Raw genomic sequence first — 12,289 nt, forward strand, 5'->3', positions numbered from 1 at the left:
TGTGAAATTACAACTCAGTAATTTTTTCTCATACAGTAAATATTAGTCAACCACTAGAATCCAGAACAACCTTTTTCAAGTCACTTGCTCAGGACAGAATCCAAGCAGATGCTCATATTTGCAACCTAGAGCTATAATATATTGATACATATTTTACTTAGAGTAAATGTAGACATTTAAGTCCAACAATATATTCCCACTGCATACTTTACTGTGTAATACCATCAATAGAAGCATCAAAATAAAGCTTGGAGGGCACAAGTTTTGCTATATTAAGGTTAAAAATTAGAACCAAAACAAGAATAAGCATTACAGTAAGCCAGAATCACATTAAATATTTTTTCCTCTATTCTGCTAGTTTTTATATTGATGAGAAATACAGAGCTACCACTATTTGGTTTTCTGAGACTGAGCAAACATCACAAAAATCTAAACAGTTATTACTGCAGTTAAGTATTCCTCTCATCTGTTATCCAGTGAAATTTTGCAACATGTACTTTCCACCAGGCAATGTTTATGAACTACTGCACTCAAAGCAGCTGTAAGACAAAAGGTATCCCTACATAGTTCCACTAGAAATGGTACCATTGTACAAACCAGAGACATAAACGCATTTGAACACTTGAAAGTGACATTCAAGACAGGTGACTCGAAGCTAAAAGCAGCACTGGACATGGCTACTGGTAGGGCTTAGCAACTGTGGGCAAAGAAACACTTGTTAAACAGAAGAAAATTAAGATTAAAATTAAAAATTAAAGGTGGAAAGGTAAAATCTTGATTTTGTGAAAACAGACCTACCTACCTAGATGTACGTATTTAGTCAGCACGCTAAAATGCTCCCTTTATTGTAGGGCTGTACTGGTCATACTGGAACATTTGAATTTACATGAAAGGGAATGCTAACAAAAGGAAGAGTGAGTAACAATTAAGTGCATGTGGCTGTAAAGGGAGTACGGAGCCTTCAGAGTACTTTTCAAGAATAGTGCTAAGACCATCACAATGGCAGAACAAAACATCATTGCAGAACATAGCCTAGAAGCAATTGTATAAATCAGTGACTTCAAGAATAAGAATCTGACTATCTGCCACATGTATTTAAAACCATAATTTTAAATTCAGTTAACGTAAATGGCAGCACTTAAAATCATAGATTTTAGCAAGCCATAGTGCATACAGCTTACATTGTAGCGTACCTATGTAGCAACTTGAGACCTAGCAATCAGTTCAACACAGTAGCTCAACCTGATGAAGAAGAGGGTAATTTCCTTTTCCTTAGAGAAAGGGATGCCTCCAAATAGAACTTCAAGTCTTAAAAGAAGTTTCCTGAATGGTAGTGGATCTCTGACGAAACTCATTGTCATTGTGATTTCTCTGTATTTCTCATGTACAAGCCAAATTAGTTTACCCCATCACCTTGTCTTCAAAACTGTTTCAGGTACTTAGCTCTCCCCACTCTTTCAATTACACAGGCAAATCCAAACTTAATGTTAACTCAGATAATCTAAGAACAAATGCAACTGAGCAGATACAGACTAGAGGCACAAGACAACTTTTTCCACTGCAGAGGAAGGACTGCACTGCATTTGTAACAGGCTTCTCAAAATATCAACACCACTTAAATACCATTGAAAAAGTGCACACCAAGAATTTTATTTCATACAGTTCAGAAGTTTGTTATTTAACTCAACTGTAGTCAGACTAGAGACAGTGAATGAAGTCTGTCAAGCAGCCATCTTGCTGTAGAGCAATTCCAGAGTCAACAATTCCACAAGTCTGAGAAAAAAACAAAGCCCTCCTCACCCTCAAAACCTGCAAGTGCTTTTAAGAGAAGAGTGAACTGGTGCACTTTCTCCAGAGCAAAATTTTCTGGAAGCAGAGGAAACCTGTGGAAGATTTCAGCTTTTCAGATTTACAAACTACTAATACCACAGAAATACAGAACTTCTTTTGAAAAACACAACTTCCTTTTGACAGCAGCCGCTTCATAGATGCATGTTGTTTCACAAGTTTTCCATTAACTCAGGAATTGCTATGAAACACTTTTGGGAATTAAGGAGTACCACCACACTTTTCAAGTGAAACACAGGATCAAGGTGCTTTTAATCAGAAAGCAGAGGAGATAAACTGGAGATGAGAACATGACAGATGTGAGGCTGAAGTTACAGTTTTGAGAACAGACAGATTTTGTTCCAGCTACAGCTACATATTTCTAAACTGAATACAAACAAGAGATGGCTTAGATAATAACGGTAATGCTCTGCAAGGCATTTAAACAGAATGCTGACAAAGCAAATTCCAAGCTTTTTATTGTAGGTTTATTTTTAATCTGAATCATTCTTGTGAACTGATTTACAGCTTGGCCCAACAACAACTGTATGGTACAACAGATGGACTCCAACAAGCACAAGCAAAGTAAGAAAGAAAAGGGAATGAGAACATCCTAAACTGACTTCCCAGAGAAAAAAAAATAATAATAAAACACAACCCAAAACAAAACCACACAAAAATAAAAACACAACCAAATAAGAAAATAGTGGAGAGAACACTGAAGTTGGAGCAAATGGTGCTTTGAAACATCTTGAGTTAATAATCAGTGGGTTTAGTTGTTACACCATACTATAAAGACATTGTCTTTCATTTAAGATTTTTGGCATATAAGATGTTTTACAACAACCTATTTGACAGGTCTGGTGCTATCTATGAAAAGGCAAGGAAGACTGTACAACATTTTTGGAAATAAACACTGAAGGTTTTCATATAACTAAAAACATACGGTGACATATTAGTGTTTTGCCATTTTGCTTCCATGATGCAGCAGTATTAAATCCATGAAGAGATACACCTCAAACAATTTTTCATATAAAAGTGTTGTATATGAAGGTGATGTAATCATTACCATCCCTACTATGCACTTAAAAATGGAAAGAAAGAAAAAAAAAAGTACCAAGTCACACTTAGGATGGGATCTTACGCTATCAAAGAAAAACAAAAAGCATAAAAATTTCAAGACAAACTACACAAAGCAGTACATTATGCTTCCTTTTAGGTTAGCTATTCTTCTATTTTATTCTACTTGCTTCCTAAACTTTACTTTCTTATTTCTAGGAGGAGAAATTACAATTAAAAAAATTAAATTTCATCAGGAGCGTATGACTTTTGGGATGCTAACTACAATTACATACATTTTAATCTAAATACCTATATTTAACAAAGTTTCTAATATGTGCAAAACATTTACTATTCATATTAAATTATCTTGAAGCTTTTCTTCCTCTTCAAAGCAGGAAAAGATAGTTCTACCACCTCCGAAAACATTAAGTGTAGCCAAACACTAGGGGAAACTTATCCATTTTGTTCATTATTGAAAGGCTAAATAGATTCTTCTTTAAACAAGACAGAAGCAATGGGATTGAGCGTGCCCTCAGCAAGTTTGCCGATGACACCAAGCTGTGTGGTTCGGTTGATACGCTGGAGGGAAGGAATGCCATCCAGAGGGACGCTGACACGCTTGTGAGGTGGGCTGATGCCACCCTCATGAAGTTTAACCATGACAAGTGCAAGGTCCTACACCTGGGTCAGAGCAATCCCAGGCACAGCTACAGGTTGGGCAGAGAAGAGATTCAGAGCAGCCCTGCGGAGAAGGACTTGAAGGTGTTGGCTGATGAGAAAATGAACATGAGCCAGCTTCAGTGTGCACTCGCAGGCCAGAAAGCCAACCGTATCCTGGGCTGCTTCAAAAGGAGCACAACCAGCAGGTCGAATGAGGTGATCCTGCCCCTTTACTCTGCTCTCGTGAGACCTCACTTGGAGTATTGTGTGCAGTTCTGGTGTCCTCAACATAAAAAGGACATGGAACTGTTGGAACAAGTCCAGGGAAGGGCCACGAGGATGATCAGGGAACCGGAGCACCTCCCTTATAAAGACAGGCTGAGAAAGTTGGGGCTGTTCAGCCTGGAGAAGAGAAGGCTGTGTGGAGACCTCCTAGCAGCCTTCCAGTATCTGAAGGGGGCCTACAGGGATGCTGGGGAGGGACTCTTCATTAGGGACGGTAGTAATAGAACATGAGGTAATGGGTTCAGATTTAAACAGGGGAAGTTTAAATTGGATATGAGCAAGAAGTTCTTTCCTGTAAGGGTGGTGAAGCACTGGAATGGGTTGCCCAGGGAAGTTGTGAATGCTCCATCCCTGACAGCATTCAAGGCCGGGCTGGACAGAGCCTTGGGTGACATGGTTTTAGTGTGAGGTGTCCCTGCCCATGGCAGCAGAGGTGGAACTTCATGATCTTGAGGTCCTTTCCAACCCTAACTATCTATGATTTTATTATCTTCTGTACAGAAATGAGCAAAAGAGGCATTTTGGAGTTATGAAACCTATGTGCAAGTCATTAAAAATGGAAATCATTTACACTGTTCACTACAATGAGCTGCAATTTAGTAAGTCACTAAGGTTTACCTCAAATCAGATAAACTGAAACAAAAGCAAGGATTAGTTTGTATTTAGGAAAAACATCTACTAGGTCATTGCATCCTAAACTCATCTTTTCTAAACAACTCTGAGTATTAACCCTGATTCTCTAAGGAAACTCATATTTGAAATACCATGTAGAAAAGCTCCCAAAATTTAGATCTGACATACATGGCAGATTCTTTTAGTAATTTTATTGATATCACTTAAAATATCAAATGAAGCTTCTTTCAAAAAGCAGTAAATTTCCAAGCTCTGGAACACCTAAGAGTACAAGTCTTTTGTGGGAGACTGCAGAGGCAAGCAGTGTTGTCCCCGTGATTCATGGAAGGCACTATGTAGCCCACTCATCATTAAACTTGAAATAAGTTTTTATATTTTAATAATTGTTGCATATTCTGACTTTAAGTGAAATTAATGATTTCAAAATACTGTTATCACTAACAAATAACATTAAAAAGTGACACTAACACCTATCACTTAAGTTACCATCACTAATCCTAATCTAGGAAATATTATGTCAACAAGTGCAGTTCAGTTATTTAATGGCTTGCTAAATTCAAGTTCAAATAATAATTTACAAATACTTTTAGATCTTTCTTCCTACAGATGTAGGTCACTAGAGCCTCACTATCCTCAGTTGCTGTGGGAATGTTTTGAAAAAGACAAGTCCAAGTAGTTACTTGTGGAAGACAGACAGGTTTTAGTTGTATAAGAAAGCTTTCAGCCACCAAAATAAAAAGCCTTTGCTGCTCACTTCCACACTGTGCTGCTCTCCTTTGTCTGACCATACAACTTTCTGTGCAGCAACAGCGGGGACCAGGTATAGCTTTACTTGGTATAACATTTACTGGAATAGCCCCCCAGACTTACTTAACTGGGAAGGGCAGAAGGAAGATTTTTTTCTTTTGGTGCTTACTTAGCTGGCAGCTCTGGCACATGCCAGCTGAAGGTGTTCAGGCAATGACAGCCTTGAGAAGCAGTAACGACAAAATTAGCTTTAAGTCTTCTCCAGTACCACAGGCTCCTTTGCCAGCAGGACCGGGCACCACAGATATGACTCAAGTAGGAGAAGAGCCATTAACTTCCTAACAGCAGTTTCTACACCAAAAGAGATACCAAGTCAATGGAAGTACTCCTTAAACAAAACTAAATGTGTACAATGACAACTGAACAGCATCTCTTGAGAAATAGGAAAGCATAAGCTGTGCGACAGGATTTCAAGATGAGCTCTGAAAAACCATGCCTGGTTACCCACCTGAGGAGACCAGTCCACTCTTCTACCAATGGTTCCTGTTCCCAAATCAGATTTGAGAGAAGCCACAAACCAAATGGTAATTAATACAGTGTACTGACTTCTTACAAACTGATTCATTTCTGCCAACCTCTGCTACTCAGGAAATAGTTTTCTTAGAAACAGTATTTATTTTATGACATTGAATAATCACTTAAGTGACCTTCACAAAAACTAGGATTGCTTTTACAAAACTGGTAACAGTTTCAGAAGTACAGACAAAAGGCTATGTAAATGTGCATAATAAGCATTTTATATTTTAAGCTGAACTCTGTTTATTGTAATTTCTTCCATACTATGAAATATTTTGTATTAGATTTTCACTTTTCAAGATATATTGGATTGCCAAAGTTCCATCCAATACAAATATAAACCAGTTGAAACAGGTGTTAACTATTATGGTACCCATGAAGTACACCACTTGTCTAGTTAATCACCAAATTGTAAAAAGCCCAACTGTAGTTTCTTCTCAGTTCACATGGAAAAATAAATTTGAACTTCTACTTCAAATATTTTTTTAATTATGAAAAAACCTGTTATAATACAGGCCATATTTTACAGGAACTGAACCCAAGATACACTGACCAAGTCTTGTTTAAATGAATTATTCTAACTCTGTGTTCATTTTGCACATTAGCTTTGTGTCTCATTTTCTAAACGCTTGAAATGGTTAAAAAGCACAATAAAAAGTATGGTTGTGATTTTGCCCTTATGTTTATTACTGTTGAAACTTCTTCCTCTATCTGCATTGAAAGACTACACTTGTAAGAGAACATAAAAGCATGTTCAGCTCTTCAGGTTTCAGCATCAAAATGTTCTAATGCAGTGATAACAAGGTAGTGTTTTAATTTTAACAGGATTTCAAGAAATGTTAGAACAATATAGCTGAAGTATTCAACTATCCTTCACCTTCCCTATCAATTGAATGAGAAAACTCATTTACATCAAGATTTTCCTTGTGTTAGACTTAATCTTTCTTCCCCTGAAACTGACATAGAAACATGCTAGCTATGTAGCATGGTATTATTTTTTTTAATTAAATGGATAGTTATTCATACTGAAAACCTGAGCTATTTCTCAGAAGTTACCCAGCTATCCTACACACACACAAAAAAAAGAGAATTTTTTTCATTGAACCAGAAACCACCTGACAAAAAGATTATGTTTTCCTGTGCACAGACACTAACCCATATATACTCTGAAAGCTTGCTTATATCAAGCCAAGATAAAGAATTCCTCCCCAGTGGCCACATACCCAAGCCAAATTGCTGAAAATATGCTTTTAGGAACAAGAAGATAGAGCACACATTGTTAAAGAAAAAAAAAATAAATAATCTGACCTTAAATTGAATTTGTTGAAATCCAAACAAAACAATTTCCCATTTTTCTTGTAATTACCAAGGTAGTCTCACAGTTTTCTGCTTAGAAACTAGGAAGTTAGATAGAGAGAAAACTCAGCTAAAATAAAAGCGTCTGGCAAGACAATTAACAAGAAATCTGCATAATAATCTTGAATACTGCTTTTTAGTGAGACTACATATTCTTTTAAATTTATTATACTAAGCTTCATAAAGTAACCTCAGTATTTTAGGTTCTCAAGTGGCTTTATAAATATGACTAAGTTTTCCAGAGCAAATGAATGAAAATCAGGCATTTAAACTTTTGTTAACTCATATATGCAACAACCTTTAGGTTTTTAGGATGCTTACCATAGACAGGTGAGAGTAAAGTCAAAAAGTCAACAGGAAACATTTGAAGTGGGAGATGGGCAAAAGGAGGAAGTCCCCAAAATATTCAAGAAAGTACTGACACCAAGAAGAGCAAAAAATATACCTGACCAAATAACATGATGACGTATTTGTCAAGTCAGAACCTACATGATATCTGGAATACTATGAAAATTACTGTCTACATATTCTGTGATAAAAGGACCCTTGGACTGGAGGTGAGAACTAGAATATCACCATTTATTAGATCAGGAAAAAAAACCCACAACAAAACCAATGACAAAACAATGCAGAAAAAAAGATACCCATGATACAAACCTAAAATGTTTATATGGGAGCATTTTTCCTCTGGCAGAACAGCCAAAGAAGAATTGGATGAATTTCAGCATGGTCAGTAAATGATAATAAAGAGACTATTAAATATCTGGACATTTTTTGGTGGGTTCCACTACCTGCTTCTGTTAGAAGAAGCTTGATACATAAACTGCTAAGCTAGCCATAAAGAGGCCAGATGTGCTCTAACTTCTGACAGACGTAGTTAACTTTGGGAAAAAGGCAGACTGTGTTGAGGTTATTTTCACCCTGCTACTGAAATTGAATGTCTATGAGCCCCCTGAAGTCCGATGTCTATGGTCTCTTTTCAGACTACTTGCTAGCTGGTTGAGGTTTCTTGGATCAAGGTCAACACCATCTGAACGCACATTAAACACAGACAGGTAAGATGTCCATATTCTTCATACTCTTTATCCCACGTTTTTTGAAATATAATATCATGAAGACTACATATGTATATTCACTTATTAGAATATTTATTTTTAATAACCTGTTTTCTCCTGCATACTATATTAAAATTTAATCATTGGTAAACAACTAATACCATCCTACAATTAAAATTTATAGAATTTTATCATCGTGATGAATGGATAAAAGAACAAACAACACAGTGAACAAGTGAAAGCTTAAAATAAATTATGCTTACTCCAACTACCTCTGCATACATTGCCAAGAAAGAATACAAGGAAAAACAACAAATACAATCTAAAGACCAAAAAGACATTGATTTTAAATAAACATTCCTAGGGATTTGCTTCTAGTTTCCATGAGGACTCCATGCAGTTGGTGGCTAACAGCATCAATGGGGTGGTGGAAGGGATGGAGGGGGGATAATTACACTGGAGGTTACTTACCTTGTCAATCCCCCATCATAGAAGTCTATCTAGAACCAATAATCTAATCTGTAAATTTTAGATATATAACAACAGATTTTTCTGATTTTGCAAAACTAACTTACCCTAGGGAAAAAGCTGTCTGCCAAATGTCTGCATAGAGAAAGTCTATTTATTTATTTTTATAGCCAAGTCACAGCTTGAAAGCAGGCTGTGAAGTTGGGGTTGCTTTGGGAGCCCCTTTTTCCTTGTTGGAAATCTCTCCTTTGAAAGGCACACATGGGTCTAGCTTATCTGCACAACCACAGAACACTTCCTTATGTGACTGGAGCACAGTCAAGTTCGTAACACAAGATTTAGGATTTTAATGAAGATAATGAAGTGAAGGCTTGACTTCCTGCCAGCTACTCTTCAGAACAACACAAGGAAAGCTGCCTGGCTGTCAGCATCATGTTACCTGATTGAAACTACTCTATTAGCTGCCTCAGATCAACACTTGTTCCCAGTAACAAAACTTGCCCCTTTGTAGGTTGATAAGGATTGCTATTGGTAGAATTGCAATCACAGATCAGGAAGAGACCAGAAAAGATTACTGGCAGAATATCCCAACACTGTACAAGTCAATTCTTCTACTCTGCTTTAGGATACCAGGTAAAATATCCCTAGAAGTCTATGTCATCTTTCAGATGCATTCAAGGACTTCTGCCACTTCCAGCTGTAGACATGCCAGCTGATGCTTCTAAATGAAGTTTTCAGCTTCCTCTTCCTTAATCCATATTTCTACAGCTTCTTTAGTTTGACTTGAGCATTTCTAATGCCTGTTCTCAACTTTATTTCTCACTGTCAAAATGCAGCTTGAAACCAAAGCCTCTTTTCCCTTAGAATACTCAGCTGCTCAACCATAACTAGATAAAGAGTTAAGAGTCTCTTTGGAAGTTGCTCTATATCCTATACTGCAAAAAAAAAAAAAAAAAACCCTTTCTGAATTCTTTATTTTAATGACTATTAAATCAACAGCCCTGCCAATTCTCAAAGAATTCAAGACAGGACATCTCAACCAGAAGGCTGCTGATCATAGAAGATAACACATCTTCTTAAACAAGAAGAGCCAGCAGATTACTGTAAGTATTTATAAATTAAAAATTTAAACTTATGACTTCAATTATTTCTTGTTTTATCATGAGAACTTGAATAGCACTGTTTGAGTTCCAGTATATTATACAAAGGTAGAGAAAATAGCTGATGTGGCCAGGCTGAGTTTTTGCTTTGTAAAGAGGTTTCTTCCCAAGAATAGAGACCTAAGTTTTGATATTTTTTTCACCAAGAGATTATTAGATTACTATCATCAGATTTAGCTATAAGCAGTATTTTTCTTCCATTTCAATCAACAGAGGAAGGCAGCTTTCCAGCATCTAAATATTGTAGTAGCTGAGTTTAACCACAAATTTCTATTTTCTTGTAAGACAGAAAGAACTTGTATCCATGCTACTGATAATAACTTTCTAAAAAGTGAAACTATCAATAATGTCAATCATAATGAGAAATTTATTAAGATCCAAGTCATTAGCATGAGTGAAACCTGATAAAATTGTTAAGTACATCCATGCACTGCAGCTCACCTTAGTATTTTCCCCATTCAGTTTTGAGAAAAATATTTTTGAGAATATATTGGATACAGTACTAAAGGAAAGAGAATAATTAATTCTGATGTTCATAAAACATTTTTGTTACCTAAATGTAAAATTAGGGCATCTGTTACCTCAGTCATCATACACTTCTTGGCCAAGGTGCCCTATAGAAAGATGCAAAATGGAATCCCATCCCAAGAAGTGTCTTGGTAGAGGTGACAAGGAAGGAAAAGCTAAAGTGGTTCAACTTATATTTTATTCCAGGAGTTGTCTCCCTTCCTTCAAATGGGCCTTTCTGCATTTCAATTTTTACGGAAATTTGGGAACCTGTGGTCAAAAAAAACAGACCAGCCAAAAGTAATTTTCACGTTGTATTAATTTGTTCCATGTTCTTCGTAGGCGTAACACTGACAGAAGCACTCAACAGCCAGATAAAACCAGTAAGAGTGCTCTTCCACGTGAAACAGTCTAGGTAATATCAATTCTCTTGACCTATGATCCAAAGAGAGGTAGTTTTGGAGAAGACAGCTGGAGAAGGCTGCTCTGGTAGCTGTAGGAAAATATCACCAATATGCCATATGACATATTGCTGTTATAAAGTATTTCTCAGTACAGCAATGAAAACCTATTTATGCCAGCAACTGACTTTTCCATTACTTTACACTTACTCCCTGACACAAAGAGATCAAAATATGGTAAGGTTAAGCCATTCCAGCCATGCTTTCATCCTGCCTACCTCAGTTGACTCCCTTATTGATATTCATGTATGAGCAGACATGCACTTAACTCACACTGAATTTGAATTTGCTGTTGCTCACATAGAAAGATATTTAGCAAGAGGAGCCACCATAAACACTCCTGCAGGGACAGAGCAGCTGGCTGAGTCCCCCCCATGCTGTCACACATCTGGAAATGAGTGAAAACATTCATGTAAGGGTAAGAAAAGAGATGTAAAGCCTGGCATTTTTCTAAAAAGCTCTGTAGTGGGGCTGCCTTCTTGAGTCAGTGGATGTTGTGAAGGTTCAAAAGAAAACCTTTGACTGCCTCAGGAGACAGAATCTCTCTTGCTGCCAGTGCCCAACAGATCCCACTCTGCCCCCGAGCCAAAGCATCCATTTATAACAGAACTTGCTGTTTACAGGGGGAAAGAAAATCATAATATCAGAAGTGCTCCAGGGGCTGACAGAGGATAACTGCCAAACACAAAAGCTCTGCTCTCAGCAGATTGATTGCTGGGGATATTCTTTCTATTTGCTTAGCATTCAACTTTCAATGCACAACCACGTTTCTTGTCAGGTATGCACACAGACACTGTGTGATTCATTACATGCAAGTGAAGAATGTAGCAAGGCTGTAAAAAAAATAGAAACAAAAACCCTACAGAATTGGATAAAAAACATACACAATATTTTTTTGATGGCCCTGCTTGTTATGAGTCATTCACAGATGTGGAGTTACAGGAGAGAAGCCAAGATTAAGTCAAAGACAAAGCTTTACACAGGAAACCAGTTTAAGTCTGTTGCAATGCAGGTTACATACTGAGCTACAAGGAAAAGGAAAAAATAGGCCTTTTCAAACAGTAATGAGACACTGCGTTTACATACAGACAGGGACAAAAAACTTCATTTGGAATTCAGAGGTCTCTTCCTTTTCTGAAAACCAACCAATCCCACACACTCCAGCTTCCTGGATGCAGTTAGAATATTTGGAGAACAAAACACAAACAGCTCCCTTTTTCTGTCCAAAAAACACTTTCTTTTCATTTCTGTCTATTGGAATAAAAAAAGAAAAAAAAAACAGCCTCAGAGATTTTTTAAAAGGGGGCATGTTATAAATCCTTTCCTAGGTATCTGAGCTCCTGTTTCTGCACATCTACACAGCTGGTACACCTCATATCAAAACAAGTGCACTCACAATTCCACACATCTAGGCTGCTTAGCATACTTTTTTCCCTTAGTCTGAGCATTCTGAACATCTGCCTTTTTCTATTTTGTGTTAATCAGTTTGAAA

At 37.0% G+C, this 12,289-nt stretch overlaps 1 protein-coding gene across 1 annotated transcript in view; it reads right to left on the reverse strand.

Annotated features, from left to right (window-relative positions):
* Window positions 1-12,289, reverse strand: part of BICC1 (BicC family RNA binding protein 1) — a 111,005-nt gene that overhangs the window by 73,715 nt on the left and 25,001 nt on the right. The window lies entirely within an intron of this gene.

Source organism: Neopsephotus bourkii, unplaced genomic scaffold, assembly GCF_033783945.1.
Source record: "Neopsephotus bourkii isolate Nb327-2 ecotype Australia unplaced genomic scaffold, CSIRO-AGI_Nbou_v1 NB_1634, whole genome shotgun sequence".
NCBI classification, from domain to species: domain Eukaryota; kingdom Metazoa; phylum Chordata; class Aves; order Psittaciformes; family Psittacidae; genus Neopsephotus; species Neopsephotus bourkii.